We start from the raw sequence: 20,098 nt of genomic DNA, 5'->3' as shown, positions 1-20,098 counted from the left end.
CATTTATTTGTCAACCTTGAGGAGCAGCATACGCCAATCGAATTGACAAATTGATTGTTTTGTTGTTTTAAACTTAAATCGATTTTTTTAATGTTATCTCTGCACATATGTAGTCGCACGTTTTTGGTCAAAAAATTTTTATCGGTGATGAGAAAATGAGTTTTCAATCGCTTCTTTGTTTTTTCCGAGGCAACTAATGAAAAAAAAAAGATAGATTCTTGACTTATGGCTTATGGCTGTATTGAAAAAGATCTGACCGGATCAAATGGTCGAAGATTATGGCTGACACTTTGACACTAACATTACCTAAAGATCTTTCTTACAGTATCATTAGCTATTTGCCTAGCATTGAACCTACATCGTTTGAGATTGCCGCTATATCAAAAATGAAATTCAAAAATGAATAATCGTAATAATTGGGCTTATGCGGTTCGCAGATGACCTATGAAAGGCTTTGCAGCATGTCTAAGCATAGTCCGTTTATCTTATTTCCCCAAATTCCATAAACTGATTTACTTTGATGAGCGAATCTCTTTTTTTCGTTTTTTTTGCGTCAAGAACTTTTAGGTGGCTTCAACTAGTTTTGCAGCAAAAATCGGCCAAGCTAAGGTAGACCTGAAGCTAGAGGTCAATTGAGAGTCCGTCCTCGCACACTATCATTGCATTGGCAGGGGACCAATTACTCGGTCTAACGATCACAAAGTGAACGCCTTACCACTTTGCTAAGTGCCTCTAACCAAAATGCCTAAATTATTTCTTCTATTTATCCGTTGAATTTATAAATTTCCAACTCAGTTTGTTCCTACACAGGTCTATTGCGGTCTATTGCGTTTGCTTGATATGGTCTCGGATTGGTAAAACGTTTCAATGTTTTCAAAATCTTTTAGTAGCGCTCCTCAATTTTGAACCTAATGCGCATGATTGGGGCTGATTTCGTTTTTTCTATGTTATGCGCGTATGAAGCATTGATTTTCAATTTTTCGGCAAGTTTATTGATGCGTATGCATAACGTACAAGTGCTTTATTCACTATTCAAACAACTCATGGAGCTAATGTGTTACTGTTAAAATTTTCGGAAAAACTGATGCTCTATTTTTTTGCCTAGTGTTTTTCTTTAATCTGACAAATTTCATTTCTGAGCTCCAAATAAAAAGAGATGTTTCATCACAGAATTTTTTGTAAAAAAATTGGTGGTTCGAAAGTTGACCTTTTAGTGAGCTTGTTATTCAAAGAGTGTGAAACTTTCAATGTGTTCATAGCGAGTACCCAACGCAGTGAATTAATTCAGACGAAGTTTTTCCAAATTGAGATGAGACACAATCAAACAAAATATTGCATAAAATAATGCTAGAAATTTTTATATTTTTTCTTGTTTTGGAGCATAGTTTTTGTTTAAATACGAAGCGTGGCTTTCATTTCATTGATTGCTACAAAAAAAAACGCTTTTTGATGTTTGGATTTTTCTCTGATATTTTGAGATCAGGTGTTGATTTTGGTTCAAGGTTTCGAAATTGCGAAACTATTAGATTCTGCAAATATGTTACTTGAATCTTTGTTCAAAATTTGCAATCAAAAATCAATGGGTCAACGTTCAAGTGATTAAGAGACAAAAGTTTTGACAGACTTAGGTAAAAATTCCTGTTTTTACGACCGATCATCATGCGACATTACTTTTGAGCACCAGTTCGACATTATTGTTATTCTATGTCTTGACTTTCGCTACTTAAAAACGGTCATGATAAAGCAAATTGTTCCTTTGATTGAAATTGTCTCGATTTTCAAATCTTGAATGCAAGACGCGGAGCTCGACCTTGGTAAGGAAGCTTTTCTCTCCAGAACAGAACTACAAAAAAAAACTTTTTGCATTTCAGTTTTTTATGAAAAGACAAGTGTTTGAGTACAGAAAACTGGGCCCTTTGTTGATTTGTTTTACACGCACTTTATACCCGCATCATCTATTTTCTGAACAATGCGTATTTCAAATTGAAACTCAAGCGCTCTAAATGCATCCAACCTTTTTTAGGAATGTTTAAAGGTCCCTTTAAGTACCTAATAGAAAAAAATGTACTTTTTTTAAATTTTTTTTTTCAATTCTGTTTGGCAAAAAAATTCAATGAAACGAGAGGGCTGTCGAAAAGATTTGAATTTGCCCTGATACCCAGCCTGATCTTTCTATTCATTTGAGCTGCCCTTGAAACAGAGCTTTGTTATCCATTTTGCTTTATATTTGACAGGAGAGATTCAACTCATTGGAAACTATATTCTCTGACAAATTGTCAGCTATAAGGATTTTAGTTTTCAGTGACGATTTTGAAATACTACTAGGTAAGAGTTTCAGTTTACTCATTTGTGTTCAAAATTTTTCTTTCGAGATTGATACATCAGATTATAACTAATTGAGTTTGGCTTCTTCTAGGTGTGAAAACAACAACTTCTTCTAGGAAAAACCAATTTGGTCTATCAAAAGAATTCACTTGTCTGTTTATTAATTCATGGATAAAATAAACAATGATTGTTTGATAGTTAATTCATTATTTGATCAGGTCAAAATTAACTGAATTTTGGGGATAAATAATCAATAACAAAAACTTTTATACAAGTTTAGTTGAAAAAACTTGGTTATAATCCGGTAGGGGCAGGGGCGGATTTAGGGGGGGGGGGGGGGACGCACTTTTCTCAGGGATTTGACCCCCGACAGCCCAAAGGGTCCCCCCTTTGATACTTTTTCAGAAATCCATTTTTAGCCGACCGACCCTAAAATTTTTCTAAAGGCGCGATTTTTTTGTCAAAATTTTTCGGCTTTTTCGACTGTTTTTTCAAAAAATTGCCTGCGGCGCAGAAAATTTAGCCAAAATAGGGGCAAAACAGTGCTTTGGGAGAGCTAGAAAAATCAATTTGGTCGACCTAAAAAAAAGTCGTCAAAATTTTGGACAAATTTTTGAAAATCCGTCCCCCTCGAGAAAATCCTAGATCCGCCCCTGGGTAGGGGAAAAGTACTTTTCTTCTTCTTTTTACTACTTTCTATTCGCAATGAAGTTAATAAACCAGCGGCGTTTCTAAAATTGTCTCGGGGCGGGAGGCGGATTTTCAAAGTATTTTCAAAATGGTTTAGGTCAACCAAAAAATGATTTTCAGAACGCCGAAATGCCGTTTTTGGTGTTTTTTTGGAAAATTTTGACCAAAAAAATTGCGTTTTTTCGCCGCACGCTCCCCTTCAAACTTAAAATATATTGGCTTTAAAATCTTGAGATTGGCCGGCTGAAAACGGATGTCATAGAAAAACACCAAGACCCTTTAATTGGTGAGGGCATCGAAACACTGAGTCAAATCCGCCTCCCCCCTAATCCGCCCCTGAAAAAAAAGCAAATGAGGTGTCTCAATATTCAAAGCTGTAATTATATTTTTGTTATTTGAAAGAAATGTTAGGTTTTTTATTAAAAAAATTACATACAAAAGCGTTGCATTATATTTTTTCTGGAAATGTGATACAAAAACTAGAATTGTCAGATTACTAAGAGAAAGTTGTTTTGCTCCTGCGTATAAATTAAATATGAAATATAAAACTTCGTGTGCACGGCATTTTTTTTTGTTTTACATACCAAAAAAGTTAAAAGCATTTCAAAATATGATTCAAACAGATAAATATATTAAATATGTTCGTCGGCTGGTAAACAACAAAGTGGGCGAGTCGTTTGGTTAAGTTTTTTTGGTTAAGTTAGTTTTTTATCTTAGTGTGGTTGAGTTTTTAGAAAGGAATTTGAATTGTTACTTAAAAACGCATCCTAATTTCAAATTTTTTTATTATGCTTTATAATATGAACTAATTGAATATATTCCAAAGAAAATATCGTTTTACCACTGCAAAACACGTCGAAAAGCTCAATACTACCTTTCAATAACCATTTTTGGCCATTTTTTTGCTATTTGCTGATAAACTGCGTATTTAGTTTTATAAGTATATTTGCAACTTCGATGTTTTGTAAAATCGAAGAACTTTGTTCTGATTTATATTAGTTGATTATTGTAAAGAACTAAATTTTTCATTGCAGGGCCATATTATGGATTTTGAACGATGGTCAAAAGTGTATCTCGATGTGGTTTCACGGCAAAACCTCTGCAATGTTATATTCAGCTTGAAACCTTCCAAAGTTGCTTGAAAAAAAAATCACAATTAATTTGCCGTGTTTGTATTTGCCCTGTTACTGCCCTGTTTTGTTACCAAATTAGCAATTTGAAAAAATTGCGCGGTTTTTTTTTGATCTTATAACCACTCAATGTGTCAAAAAGTTTAAGTTTTTGTACGGAGGCGTTTTTTTGCAAACTGCTCATTACTTCCCACATATTAGGGTGGGATCCACTGAAATTAAATTGGATGCCTAAATGCTATCCTTCGGTCACGTTTGTTCTTCTAGTGATCTCGTCACGGCAGAATCTCGCGGGTTCCAAAGGAAGGGTGGGAATAAAATTTCACGGTATGGCACTATGCTTTTTAGACAGGTAGAGACAAAACTTGTCATTTTTTTTATTTATTAGGGTTATAAACAATTTATAAACAAAACCGCACTGGTAGTCGGTGTAAACTTTTCGCTGAACTCTTTTAAACGCTTGATGACCTTTCGACATCTGATTTTCCGCGCGTTTCGATCAAATTGTAATTTTCTATTATAGCAGATGCTCGACATTTATGCATTTGGTTTTTTCAAGTTTGGATCAAATTTCGCACAATTTCATTTTTCGCTTAAATTAAAACTTGCGGACCGACGTTATAAGAATTGTTTTTTTTAGATCAAACTGTGGACTCGAAGTAGGACTCAAACATACTTTTCTTTTTTGTGTTTGGGCTTGTTCAATATTTGGGATTTGGGATTGTTTGGGATTTATTTTGTTTGATAGGTAAAAGTCTAAGTAGTAAAATGTACGGTGTTTGTTAAATTATTTGTTACTAAAATGTAGGAAACAATAGTTGGTTTATTAGATTGCATATTATGTATAATAGTATATATTAGATTAGTTACAATTAGTTGATATTTGTTTCTGAAAAAGTGTGCATGCGTTATTTTAAAATTACATCACATTAAGCTAGAGTTCTTGGAATTAACTAAAAAATTTAAAAAATACTAAAATGATTAGTTTCTTAGAGAAAAATTTTTGTGTCCATTCCATACCAATTTTTGAAAAAACAAGAACTCCCCTTGGGTAGCCAGGGGGTTGAATTCTTGAGGTGTACTACTACTTCACTACTGCTTTGGGCCATCAATTTGCTTTTAAAGTTGACACTTTATTCGGAATTTGACGTCCGTCACTTCTATAGCCTCAAAACAATCTGGCAGCTTTAACATTTAATGAACTGAATACGGATATATTATTATTTCCTTTTTTGATGGTGTGAAATAATGCTCCTCAAATAGCCCGAAGTTTGCTGCTAATTAAATCTAAATAATAGTTTAAATCCAATTTGACAAATCCCTGTAACTCGATAAAATGAGATTGGATTGCAGAACTTGTTCTGATTTTCTAAAAAAAAAACATTAATAGGGAGAAAAAACACTCAATTGTAGCTATCAGATCACTTACAACTTCCAAACCTTAAGTAAAGTAATAGGCTGAAGCAGTGAACAGATTTATTTGTTCATACCCTGTTGTTCAATTCATACACCCTGTAGTTCGATTCATTTGCTTTGGTTAATAGGTTATAATTCTATACTTACCCGGTTTTTCACAGATCAACGTGAAATCATTTACCCTTTCAGACATAAATTTCAGACTAGCATTTAGTAAACAGCGTCTGTGAAGACATTTGCCAATGATAGATTAAATTAAAAGCTGCACCAACCTTATAGCATTATGTTTATTGAGGGGATTTGCCGCGAGGCACCTACAAACTACAGGCAAGTTTAGAGAAGAGAAAATTCAAGTTCCGGAAGGTAAGCGAAGATCTTGCTGTTTGGAACTCTGCGCTCTTTAGATTGAATTATCCAGTTACTATCCATTCGTCCCCAATAGCTGGTGGTTTCATAAACAAGCCCTTTCTAACCAGCAAGTCAAATAAGAGTTTTGTGACTGTCATTTAGTCATTACTCTCCGGCTTTTGTTATTTTTAACCCCATTTTTGTTTAGGTTCAGAGAATATGAATCTTCTTTAAATTTAAACTTTTTAGAGGTGTGTTTATAAGTGATTGATTTATTATTTTTGCCAAAATCAGAACTGCGTCTGTCATTAAATTGTAATTTCCTTTACCTGAATCACCTTAATCACCAATTTCAGGTAAACGTTTCTTGATTCTTCAAGATTTCAAAAACATTTCCAGAACAAAAACATTTCTTATTGTCGATAAAGTTTGGATTAGTTCGATCAATGAAAGATTGTTGAGCTTAAGCAAATCAATAAATATTTAAAAAATTACTTTTTTACGAGCTAAAACAGTATTATACACCTTTTGGTAAAAATGAAAATTTTCTTTTTATACGAATTGATTGACTGTTTCTATGAAAAGAAAAAAAAACAACAAATGGTTATGGGCAACCGGTGCTTCTTTTGTGTACGTAGAGATACTGTAATAGTTCCTACCATTGAAAATGGAAGTAATATTGTATTTGAGTGTAGTTTTTTGTACACACAAAATCAGGTAACACAAGTAACCATCGCAATGTGGCGAGTAATATATAATATTAATTCAATTTCAGTCGAAATATGGACATAAAAAATTCAAAAAATTCCCCTAGCAACAAGAAAAACTGGTTTGAAACTTTTGGTTATAGTCTAATTTCATGCAAGTATAGCGGTCGTTGTGAGCTAACAAAACTTGATTTACTTCGAGAACCTCTTTGGCAATAAAAAAATTTGAAAAACAAATATAGTCCTTGTGCCAAAAACCAGAAAAACTTAGGAACAATTTTTTGAAACTTTTGATCGTTTCTTGTTCTTTTTTTTGTTTATCAATGACTGCTGCTACCGAGTATGCTTAATTCAATAATTTTTTCGCAACGGTGTAGTTTTCTCATCATACCACATCAAAAAGGACTCTGAAAATCATAGAAAAAATTTTTTTTTGTCTTTTTCTCTGAATCTGGTCAGAACATTCTATGCTACTTCCTTGCACAGCCTTTGTCTATCCTTTCTCCCTTTTACTCTAGTTTGCGTTCCTTTATTTTCTTCACCCTGATATTTTCTCACTCTGATATTTTCCTTTTTTATCCTCACCCAGTTCTGGTCAAACACCAATCCGAAGTATCACCTGAAAAGCAAAATCAGTAATGGAAGTAGTTTCAACCAATACTGTTAAGTCGCCAAAAATCGTGGGGCACAGACATTTTTGTTTCGCGTCCGGGCCGAGTCAATAAATCGCCGTTGGTTCGAACATTTTCTTTGTGATCAATCGACTGTTTTCTATCGGTCATATCCTTAGCCCATACAAAGAATTCTTTGAGATCCAGGTGTATTCGAATATTCTACAAGATTTGGCAAATATTGTTCGGCACATTTAGATAATAGACGACGAAAAATATGAATTTTGTGTCGTGATGATTAATTGGTGTCTAAGAGCCAAACGCGATTAGAACCAGGTGATTGTTTTCATAAAATATTTATGGCACCTTTTTCCATAGTTAGGGGGGGGGGGGTGAAGCGAATTTTGAACTCTTGATCTTACGCCAAAGGAAACATAAAAGCATTCCATAGCCAGTAATTGATCACTTTTCTTTTATAAAACCAAAGAGCTGATACAAACGTTTTACTCATCAATTAGAAACTGCTGGCATATTCAAAGTCATACTATTAGATCTTCAACTTAAGCCACATGAAAAAGATCTAACTTCAAAAACAGATATGAATAAAACACAAAAAAAACGCATCACATCGGCAGCATGAAAGTTCTTTTATGATTTTCATGTTCCGTATTTTCCTTTTGTTTTTGTTTTTGTGATTGCCTAAAATCAGCAAAAATTTGGAACAGATCTGTGACATTGATTCAAAGGCCTTTTTCTGTTTCATCTATCAATCGTTGCTTTCACTCTCTTTTTTGTCGCCGCCGACTGTCTTCAAGCAGTTATCTTTTTTAATCATTTGCATCGACGCCAAAGATGATCTTTTGATCAAATTGATCACATTCATTATTTGCATCAGAGTTTTCGTGGCTGGTTTTAGTATATTTGGTAAGTTAAGAAAATGTTGCTGAATTTCCAGCAAACTTCACTAAGTTGAATTTAGCAAAAATATCAAATTGAAAAGGGATTCCGTCAAACTTTATTGTTATTTGCAGGGGCGGATCTAGGATTTTCTCGAGGGTGGAGGTGGGTTTTTAAACAGGTTTTCAAAATTTAGTCGACCTAATTGATTTTCCGATGACTCCGACAACACTATGAAAACCCTATTTTGACCAAAACTTTGCGCCGCAGACAACCTTGGACAAAAAAAACTTGTCAAAAAATCAGTTTTGGGGCACTTTGTGGAAAAAAAATCGTTTTTGTTGTCCGCCTATACCCCCTAAATACACCCATTGTTATTTGTATAACGGTTTGACTTCCAAGAGAAAATCATTAGGGTAATTTTGCAAATCAGCAACCGCCATCAATGATTAGAAGAATTACTGCCATTTATTTTCATGGAAGAAAAAAATAGTATGAAAATAGCATATAAGCATTTTTCTCATAAAAGGAAATTTTATAATTAGCGTTATTTCATCAATTTGGAATGAAATGACCCGCTTTTTGCAGTACATTTTATTACAAAAAATGTATGAAAATAGCATACTCTTTTTTATAATGAACTAAAAGTTTTTTAAGCACAGAGGCAAGTTTGCAAAGTTGCCTTTATGTAACAAACACCGTCAAAATTTTGGTTTTTAGAGTTTTAAACCAATATAAAATAGTTTTTTTAGCACATGAAAGTCACTATCATACACGGCGGTCACTATCATACAATTTTTCTTAATGGCAAACGTTTGTTACACATTTTTTCATAAACTTCGTTTATAGAATGTTATGGCAAGCATTTTTTTGTATGGACGTCAACAAGGGTTTTTAGCGACAAATTAGCGATGGAATATTGTTCAGACTTTTGAACGGGTGAGGAATATATATATAATTAGGGTGTTCAGACCAAATTCCAAACTAAGATTTGTTGACTTGGGGGATAAATCACTTGATACTTCTGTGCCCAGGCGGGCGCACACACCGCCATAGTAACCTGACTAGCATGTCACCCTGAAACAAGTCTACAATTCACTCGTTTTAAATTTTGATGATGAAAGAGTAACGCCGACTTTTTCACGCGTGGCTAATTATCCCGTACTAGAAAAACGTTCCACATTGAATCGAGGCAAGCTTATTGGTCTTAGTATTATATTGTTTATACGACTCGAGTTTGATTTCTTATAATTTATTGGCGCACAGACAATTCGGCCAAAGAAAATTCAGCCAATTTGAAGTTCAGACAATTCAGGCAAAAGTATACAGACATTTCAGCCAATTTTATAAAAATGCCAGATTCGAAAGAAAAAATTGTAATTGGAGATATTTCTCGGTTTAAGGTCGCCGGTGGGCTCGCTACGCGCGCATCGCTGCCTTGCGGCGATAACCAGCTCTAAATTTCGTATCGAGTCCTACCCTCTGTTGGCAAGCTCGCAACACGTTGGCGCGACTGCGGCGGTCACTATTATTGGCTGAATTGTCTCTGGCTGAATTTTCTGCATAATTTTGGCTGAAATGCCTGAATTTCAAATCGGCTGAATTGTCTTTGGCTGAAGTGTCTGGACGCGATTTTTTTATCAGCCTAAAATTCATGATACGAGCTTTATGAATGTCTTTTGGTTGTAATTCCCCCTAAGTGATGAAAATTGATACAAAAAAATTAACAAAATTGGATCAGTATTAGTAAAGGCAAGATTTTAACATAGGACAATATTAAGACAAAGCAGTTTACTTAAAAAAACTCAAGCAGACCCTTTCCTCTATTTTTGGCCGTTTTTTCCCAAGTTTTAACAAATTGAGACCAAAATGTTTTTAAGTAGTTGTTTAATTTGTGTTTTTCCTTTTTTATTTTGCTTTATTTTAATTTATTTATTGATTGGAATATCATTCTTGAACTTCTAAGCAAATTTAAGCTTATCCAATTTGGCTAAAGAAAAATTTCTTCTGCTTTTTTTATCCTTTAACGGATTTGGTATAACCGAAAAAAACCCCAGTGTCTGCTTGAAGATTTCTGCGGATAAATGACCACGCAAAACTTATTTGAAAGTTCAACCTTTGCTGCCAGGACCCAGCAGTCTGTTGCCTTTGCTGAGCAGTCTGTTATCTTTGCGTAATTTACCTTTTACATATTTACCTTTTACTAATTGAAAAAGTTTATACAATTTCTAAAAATTTTTATCAATTCAAGAAGCTATAACTGTACTTTCGTAACTGTTACATAATTGTTACATAACAAGTACGTATTTTCGGCTGGTTGATACTTCGGCTGGTTTTTATACCACCGATGGAAAGTAGCTCGCAATGAAATACTTCATGAATAGCCATGATTATTATTGGGATTTCAACTCAGGTGCGAGCAAAACGAATCCTTTTCTTGTTATTGATTTTACAAAAGCCTTGGCAGACCATATAAATCACCGTTTAAAAGTGTTTTCTGATAGCTTTTCAATTCAATGAAAAAAATGATTAGAAGATACAAAAACCATCACGTGCAAAATTGCATGAAACAGAAATGTAGAAAAACGTTTTGAAACTGATCATCAAAAAAGTATTTCTCAAAAATGTATTTCTCTCAACGCACCTTGGAAGTCTCTAGAGATGCGTACTTGCGTTGATTGAAGATAATTTCCTTATTCTCTCTATTTTGCTAGAAGAGGTTTCCAAATTTTTACTTTAATACACTCAACAGTGGATATTTTACTTCATTTTTTCTCCCTTTGAACTCTAATTTTTACCATTCTGTGATCAGCTTGAGGATACTTCTTGTTTTCTTGACCAGATATTGCTCCATCAAACTGGGTGCTTAATATCCCAGAGGAGGAATAAACAAAAAAGCATCCAGAAGTATATTTAAATTTTCCCCTGATAAATTAAGTTCATTACAGCTGGAATAACAGGAATTAATAGCATTTACCTGGAAATAAACTTTATCTGGCCAAAACTTAACTCGCGGAAAAACTTGTCGTAAAAGTGGGAACCATTTTTCTTAAAACGAACTTTTTTTCTAAAATACTGATTTAAGTATCTTCAAAATTAAAACCATTACGCAGTAAAGGTTCAACTGTAATCAATTGCATTGTTGAACAGTTACAATTACTTGAAATTGTTGCGATGGCAAACTTTGTTTTGATGGAATTTTTACTCGGATCCAATTTTTTTTTTAAATTTTTTGTTCTCTCATTTGCTTGTTCTCCATGCAAAATCATGAGGCATCACAAAGAGAAACTACATGGGGCCAAGTAATACATTTTTTGGGGCCCATTCAGCCGCGCTATCTATTTCATAAAGTTTCGTTGATGATGAAAAAAAAACGGTTTAAAATTTTGTTTTGAAGTCCAACTTAGAGCAATTAAAAAGAGAGTCAGAAAGGAAAACATTAATCAACTTTTTTCAAATTTAAGCTTATCCAATTTGGCTAAAGAAAAATTTCTTCTGCTTTTTTTATCCTTTAACGGATTTGGTATAACCGAAAAAAAACCCCAGTGTCTGCTTGAAGATTTCTGCGGATAAATGACCACGCAAAACTTATTTGAAAGTGTACTTGAAGAGATGCGTACTTGCGTTGATTGAAGATAATTTCCTTATTCTCTCTATTTTGCTAGAAGAGGTTTCCAAATTTTTACTTTAATACACTCAACAGTGGATATTTTACTTCATTTTTTCTCCCTTTGAACTCTAATTTTTACCATTCTGTGATCAGCTTGAGGATACTTCTTGTTTTCTTGACCAGATATTGCTCCATCAAACTGGGTGCTTAATATCCCAGAGGAGGAATAAACAAAAAAGCATCCAGAAGTATATTTAAATTTTCCCCTGATAAATTAATTTCATTACAGCTGGAATAACAGGAATTAATAGCATTTACCTGGAAATAAACTTTATCTGGCCAAAACTTAACTCGCGGAAAAACTTGTCGTAAAAGTGGGAACCATTTTTCTTAAAACGAACTTTTTTTCTAAAATACTGATTTAAGTATCTTCAAAATTAAAACCATTACGCAGTAAAGGTTCAACTGTAATCAATTGCATTGTTGAACAGTTACAATTACTGGAAATTGTTGCGATGGCAAACTTTGTTTTGATGGAACTTTTACTCGGATCCAATTTTTTTTTTAAATTTTTTGTTCTCTCATTTGCTTGTTCTCCATGCAAAATCATGAGGCATCACAAAGAGAAACTACATGGGGCCAAGTAATACATTTTTTGGGGCCCATTCAGCCGCGCTATCTATTTCATAAAGTTTCGTTGATGATGAAAAAAAAACGGTTAAAAATTTTGTTTTGAAGTCCAACTTAGAGCAAGTAAAAAGAGAGTCAGAAAGGAAAACATTAATCAACTTTTTTGTAGTTAATAACCTGTGTTTGAAATTTTATTTAGCGTTTCTGCATAGAACGGTACTCAGAAAAATACCCAAAAAAAAGAAAAAGTCAAAAGAGTTGTTTTCAACTGGGTAAAATGAGTAGCTGAAATCAAGCTAGATGTCTGAGAAAACTTGATTTCCTAAAAAAAATTTGCTAAGATGTTTCTTCATATAATTGGAAACTCTGACTTTAATTACATGTATCGTTTTGTATGTATAGTACTTTTAGAACTTTTCTGTTTATAATTGCAATCATTTGGTCTGAAAAAATTTTGCTCAATTGTTCTTTTAAATGATTAAAAACTGAGGTGTTCAATAATCAGTCAAACTTTTAAAAGCCACACTTTTTGATGGCTCAAACTTTTGTTTTTGCGACAAACTGTTTCTGCATCTTTTTGGGTTGACCACATTGTTTTTTTAAGCTCTCAAAACACCTATGAAGACTCTTTTTAACCAAAGTTTCTATGCCGCAGCAATTGCTTGAAAAAAAAAACAGACCATGAAACGTTTTTTATGCTTTTTTGTAAAATTTTGACCTTAAAATCAGGTTTTTCGGCGAAACCCAACAGTAGTATGCATATAGTGCGTTAGTATCGGGGGGGGGGGTTGTCATACATGGATGACCATTAGGTATAAATCATAATGGTCACCATGTATTAAATGATCAGCAATGGTCACCATGTAATAATCCTAATTGTCACCATGTATAATTTTATACCTAATGGTCACTATGTAATAATCCTAATTGTCACCATGTATAATTTTATACATAATAGTCCTCATGTAAAACTTCGATATATTAATGAGTATTCCCACTGAACGTTGTGGAAACGGGAATGGAATTAGGTTTTGGTCGGTGCATGTTTTCCCTTCTAAAGTTTGGGGGCATTGGCTTGTTTACATGTAAATGACGTTATATACCTATTATATGCGACCAAACTATATGGTATATAGGAAAGCACAAGATTTTGGCAGCGTAGCTTAACTGTTGGCTGCGGTGAACGATTTCCTTCAAAAATGCATGTTTTTTGCTGAATCTCGAAGAAAGCAAAATTCGTCAAGTGCGGCGGCCGCCACCTCTATTTAGGCAAAAATTAATAATCAATTTGACCGAAATAAGAATGAAAAATTTCGTTGAGCCAAATGAAGGTAAAAACAAAGAAAAATTACGAAACACTGAAAACACTAAAATAATGAAATTGGCTTGAAAATTTCGACATTTCCATTTTCCGTGTCTACAGGAGACTGAAAAAACGTCTAAAATCTATGACAAAAGCTTTGATTTAATAGAAAGGTTGAAAGAGCTAATAAGTTGAAGTGGGTAAAGATCTTGAAAAACGAGAACACTGATGAAAACCAAAATGGCCGATTAATTTTGCTGCAGCCATTTCTAAGACTTGCATATACCACTTTTTATAATAAAAAGGAAACAATTTGCAGGGCTTCTAGAAAACGTTTAGTATTTCCTATTAACTTTTTTGGGCTAACAGAAATTGTGAAAATATTCATCAAAGCGGACCTAGAAACTGGGGAAAACTGTTATTTGTGTGTCAATATATACGACAGAAGAGAGTGACCATCGAATAAAGCAGGTGAAAACTTATTTGCGACTTTTAAGGAAAAACAGTTATTCAAATTAGAGCAAATTCAATCGGGAAAGACTGAACACAAACTAAGACAACTTATGGATACAAACTCAAAACTTGATATGAATTCAGAGTTATAATTTGAGCATCCAAAATTTTTGATTTTTCCATTAAAAGAATATGCAATTAAATAATTTTTAATTTGATACTACAATCTAGTCAACTGTTCTCAGTATCTTCTAATTAACTCAATTTGGCTTTAGCAAAAGCATTCTATTCAAAAGTTGAAGCGCTATCAGTTATTATCATTGATTAACCCTCTGCTCAACAAATTAAATTTTGAGTTTTTTAATATAAATCTGATCTTTTGATTGTTTCCATGATTACGCTATTGTCTCTCAAAATACGGTGGTTTTTCGACCAAAATATTCAATTATTCTTCTGCAACTAATTGTGTTATCAACAGTTCAACCTTTTTTTCAATATATGTTTGAGGTGATCCAAGCTTTTTTATTCACATTCTCATCACTAGCAGTATCAAAACAGTTCGCATCATGATATTTCTTCTCATTTTTGCATCGATATTTGTCTTCTCTATTAACAAAACATGTCTTCGAAAAACGGTTAGTTGTTTGAAATTTTAAGATGAAAAATCAAGCCTTATCATCAACACTCTACCTGAATCTTCGGATTTCGTCAGGATGATAGCTGTTTCACACTAAACAACGCTTTCACACCAATTTGGCTACAGCAGTTTCCGAAAACTTGTAAGTGCCATTTTGTAGTTTCAATGCATTTCGATAAACGTCAATTATGTTGTGTTATCTTAAGCTAGAACGACTAACAAAGACACGTTTAATTTGACAATAAAAAGTTTGTTAGACAGTTTCAATTTGAGGAAATAAAGTTTTGAGCCTCAATGCAGAAAGACTTGCTATTCATTTCAAAGAAAAAAGACGCAAGCATTTTGAGCTATTTCATAAAAAGCTCTATCGACTAAATAAATCTTGAATTTAAAAAAAGTGGTTTTGACGGTTTATCTGATTACACAATTGCTTCACTTCTGTCGGTTTATAACTTTGATTCAAAATTATGATTTTTCAAATGAAAACCATTGAAAACTTGTGGTTTTCAGAGATTGATCAATCATTCTTCAAACATACAGTACCTGTCACTGAAACTTTGCTCGCTTACCGTCTTCAGCTCTACCAGCCGCATGTCTGCACGATCAATGATTTTCCTCAATAAACCATAAATTTTTTCCATTAATTTTCGTATCGTAATTTTTACCTCTATGAGCAACAGTTCATCAAACGCTTTGGACTCCATGCTGTCTCCAATTGGACTTGTTGTTTGATGCTTCCATTGACAAAATTTTGTGAAAACTTGAAAACTGATCTTTCTTGTTACAATTTTGAAACATTTTTCATAATCATTGACTGCAGATAACTTGAAATTATCAATGCAACATATGCCACTTTTTCAAAGAGAAATGATCATAATGAGGATACCTGTAAGATCAAATTTTTCGAGGAAAACTTTTCAAAAAAAAATATCAAATTGTTTTGCAAATCAAGAAAATGAAAAAAACTGTCATAATAGTTTCTGGTTGATTATTCTAGAATATTCGAGAAACTTAAGAAGAAAGATAAGAAAGATTTGGATTGAGTTACATATATACTTTTATATGAAATAAAATAAACGATTACAACTAAACTCAAACAGATATACCCCACCAAACATATAAAGCTGCATACTCCCAAAAAACAGTCATGCGTATTTTATTACAAACATACGTTTTTCATACACATTTAAATACTTACATAAGGTTAATCATACAAACTTACATACAAAACCAATTACGTACACACTTACTGAATACAAACATACATACATGTATACTTAAAAACAAAGTTACATAAGCACATACATACATGCATACATAGATACATACATACAAACTTACATATATACATACATATATAAAGTTACTTAGAGACATTCATACAACCATACGTACAAAATTACATAAATATGCAAAAATATTTCTATACATACAAACATTCAAAAATGAAGTCTTACATAAAGGTATGAATACAAACGTGCATAGTCTTATACATAAGAAGAATGCAAATAAACTACCTTACATACATAAATTTTACATCTTGCTTACATGCTTTTAAACCTGCAACCAATTATACGAAAATTTTGCTTTTACACATGCAAAGATTTTGACTTAATATTTCTGCTGATCTTTACAATAGAACCACATTTAAACACACAAACCAGCTTACTTTCACTTCACACTTTCAAGACAAATATATACACACATTAAGACAAAAGGAGTCAGGCATTATAGACTGGCATTCATACGTCTTTACATACAATCATATAAACGTGCCTTTCATACTCTTTTACGAAAATGCATAAGTACTTACCTACAAACAGACATGGTTCGTACTATACAATCATGCTACGACTCATGTGTACACACTTTCCTTTTAAACAGACATAAAACTTCAATCATAAGTTTGTAAAATTTGCAAACAAGCAAATTTTTAAATAATTTTAAACTGAAAAATATACTTTGATTCAAAATAATTGCTGGTCTTCATTCACTCAATCAAGCGGACATGCATTCAAGAATTCTTACTTACATAAAAACATACAAATATACATAACTTCTAAATACTCAAATGAATACACACAAATAGTATGTGCATACATGATTAATTACATTTAGACATGCAAAAAATTGTACACTTTTACATAGATACATACAGTTTACATAAATGGACACACACGCAAGTTCCGCTTACATAAATGCAAAAATTTTACTTATTAGTTCTGCTGACCTTTAAAATACAAGCACATGTAAACACACAGACCAACTTGCATTCACTTCACACTTTCAAGACAAATTTGTACACACATTCAGACAAAAAGAATCACGCATTACAGACTGGCATTTATATGTCTTTACATAAAATCATATAAACGTGCCTTTCATACTCATATACGAATATGTATAAGTACTTGCCTACAAAAAGACATGGAATGTACTTTACAAGCATGCAAATACTCATGTGTACACACTTTTCTTTTAATTAGACATAAAAATTCAATCATAAGTTTGTACAATTTGCAAACCAGCTAACTTTTAAATGGTTTTAAACTGAAAAACATACATTGATACAAAATAATTGCTGGTCTTCATTCACTCAATCAAGCGGACAAGCATTCGAGAATTCTCACTTACATAAAAACATACAAATATACATAACTTCTAAATACTCAAATTAATACACACAAATAGTATGTGCATACATGATTAATTACATTTAGACATGCAAAAAATTGTACACTTTTACATAGATACATACAGTTTACATAAATAGACACACACGCAATTTTCGCTTACATAAATGCAAAGATTTTACTTATTAGTTCTGCTGACCTTTGAAATACAAGCACATGTATACACATAAACCAACTTGCATCCACTTCACACTTTCAAGACAAATGTATTCACACATTCAGACAAAAAGAATCACGCATTACAGACTGGCATTCATACATCTTTACATACAATCATATAAACGTGCCGTTCATACTGATATACGAATATGCATAAGTACTTGCCTAAAAACATACATTGGTTAAAAAATATGCTTGTATTCATTCACTCAATCAAGCGGACATGCAGTCAAGAGTCCTTACTTACATAAAAACTTACAAATTTACATAACTTCTAAATACTCAAATGAGTACACACAAACAGTATGTACATACATGATTAATTACATTTATACATGCAAAATTTTTACATAGATACATACAGTTTACATAGATACACACATACGCAAAGCATATGTGCGTACATATATACTATGCTTATAGTATCTTGTCTAACTTTCAAGAAAAACTAGAAACATTAGTAAAATTCAAGTTGGGTTATAGTTATTCTGCTAGTTACAATTGTTTTGGCTTACACGAGCATAAGGAAAAAAATTGTACTCATACTTACAAACACATCAAGTTGCATACACACACGCATACACAAAAAGTATTTTTTCTTGCATTTGTTTATAGATTACTAGAAATATTCACACAAAAATATATTCATTACGTTTTACGTATGAATATAATCAAATACAGTCAAACCTACATACACACTTTGATTTTCACAATGCAAACGTCGCAAGCATAGATTTGCAAAGAAATGCCAGCTTTCAGCCAACTCATCTACACCATTTAGCAATGTTGTTCATCTTTGAAAAAATAAAAAAGGGCGATAAACAATTTTTTAATATGTCTGTTGATCTCCCAAACGAAATTTCCATCGGTATAAAACTTCAACTCAAAATTGACCAGTGAGTCATGAGAAACGCTTTTAGTCGTCAGAAGTAAAAACCGAGGCTTACTAACTTGCATAACACCGGAAAATTCCAAAACAAATTGTTGAAAGTTTTTTGTTGGACGGTCCGAATAGAGTTTTTTGACATATCAAAAATTGATTTCAAGTAATTATTTAGTTTTGTACAGAAAATTCAAGACAGTTTTGGTTCGAAACAAAAAATTTAGCCATTGTTCTAAGAATTGTAATCTTTTTAAAAAAAATTTTTTTTTTTTTATTCATTTGTTAGTTCTGTAGTTTGATATATCTTCAGTTGACGATTAGGCTGCAGGTTTAACCGTACACCAAGTTAAATTGACTAGAGTTTGCACATTATGTTGTTTCTCGCTAAACCATCAAAACTTTTATTGTTTGAAAAAATATATATTTCGTTCTGAAAAATCTATTTAATACAGGTTCAACTGTTATTTTTTTTCATCTTTTTCCCTCGTATTTATGCAATATCGGTAGTTTGAGCTATAGTATCTTAGAAAATAATCTTTTAACTATAATAAAATTAACTGTTAAGGGTATGTTTTAGAGAAAACAAAAGTTGTTCTAAGCTGATGTTCAACTCATTTTTTCAGTAATAAAGAAAACTTTCAGTAAATTTTTAAATTTGTGCAAAATTAACAACCCAATCTTCTTTTGCAATTTTGAATTTTCTAGAACGTCTGTTTTTTAGATATGGTTCTAAATGAAACACAAATTTTTTATAATTTTAAAAAATTAGGAGCAAAAAAAAAATTTTTTCTTTTTGTTTTATTTAATTTGGATTACAAAACAAACAGCTAAACATTAATAAATTCAACTTAACTATTTGAAAAAAAGCAGCACAAAACACAAACAGACTGAAAACTTTTCAATTGACGCCACGTATAAAGAGATTGATGCGTTCCGATCCTTTTTCTTGTTTTTTGCGAGCAACTGGCGTTTACATTTGGCTAATATCGGTTGTCGGCCTACTGCACCAAGGGCTCACTGTTAGACTAATTTCTGCAACGAGAGTAACAAGGTGAAGCTGGTGGCTCCATTTCCAGGCCGACTTGGGCCTCTCGACTTCCCGTGAAGATCCAATTTGTCTCAACGAAAGAGGAATGCGCTCATAAGGAGATGTGTAAATCTAGAGCCTTGATTAGCATAACTTTGGCTTTTTGCGCTGAATCGATGATATAAATCCGATGATCAAAAAAATTATCTTTTCTGATGGCCTTTTAAACCATATTTAACTATATTTTAAAAAATATAAATGCAATAAGATAACCTAAATGGAAAATATGTGATTTAGAGTGATCCAATTATCATTATTTGAATTTAATTGTTGTCTAATAAGGAAAGAAAATCTCCAGGAGCAGTCTTGTCAAAAATAGTACGTTCTTGAGCGAATCAGTCAAAACTTACACATACAGTTTTTTAAAGTTTTGCGGTAACGGAGAGCAAACATTGAATTGAAACGGGTAAAATTATGAATCAAAAGATAAAAGCACGCGCCTGCAGAGGCGTTGCTATTGCGCTAAAAACAAAACAAATTTTATCATGAATTGGAAACAAAATAGCTGATAAATGCTTT

At 32.7% G+C, this 20,098-nt stretch overlaps 1 protein-coding gene across 3 annotated transcripts in view; it reads left to right on the top strand.

Moving 5' to 3' along the window:
- Positions 1-5,995: 5,995 nt before the first annotated feature.
- LOC134854042 (sodium/hydrogen exchanger 9B2-like) overlaps positions 5,996-20,098 on the top strand; it is a 46,420-nt gene continuing 32,317 nt past the window's right edge. For 2 of the 3 annotated variants that reach the window (XM_063870110.1, XM_063870108.1), the window contains exon 1: positions 5,996-6,265. The gene's annotated coding sequence lies outside the window, so the exon portion shown is untranslated. Of the gene's footprint in view, positions 6,266-8,024; positions 8,152-20,098 lie in introns of those variants that run through there. The other variant, XM_063870112.1, reaches the window with a different exon arrangement.

Source organism: Symsagittifera roscoffensis, chromosome 9 (assembly GCF_963678635.1).
Source record: "Symsagittifera roscoffensis chromosome 9, txSymRosc1.1, whole genome shotgun sequence".
In the NCBI taxonomy this organism is placed as follows: Eukaryota; Metazoa; Xenacoelomorpha; order Acoela; family Convolutidae; genus Symsagittifera; species Symsagittifera roscoffensis.
This window is presented reverse-complemented; position numbering and strand designations above follow the sequence as displayed.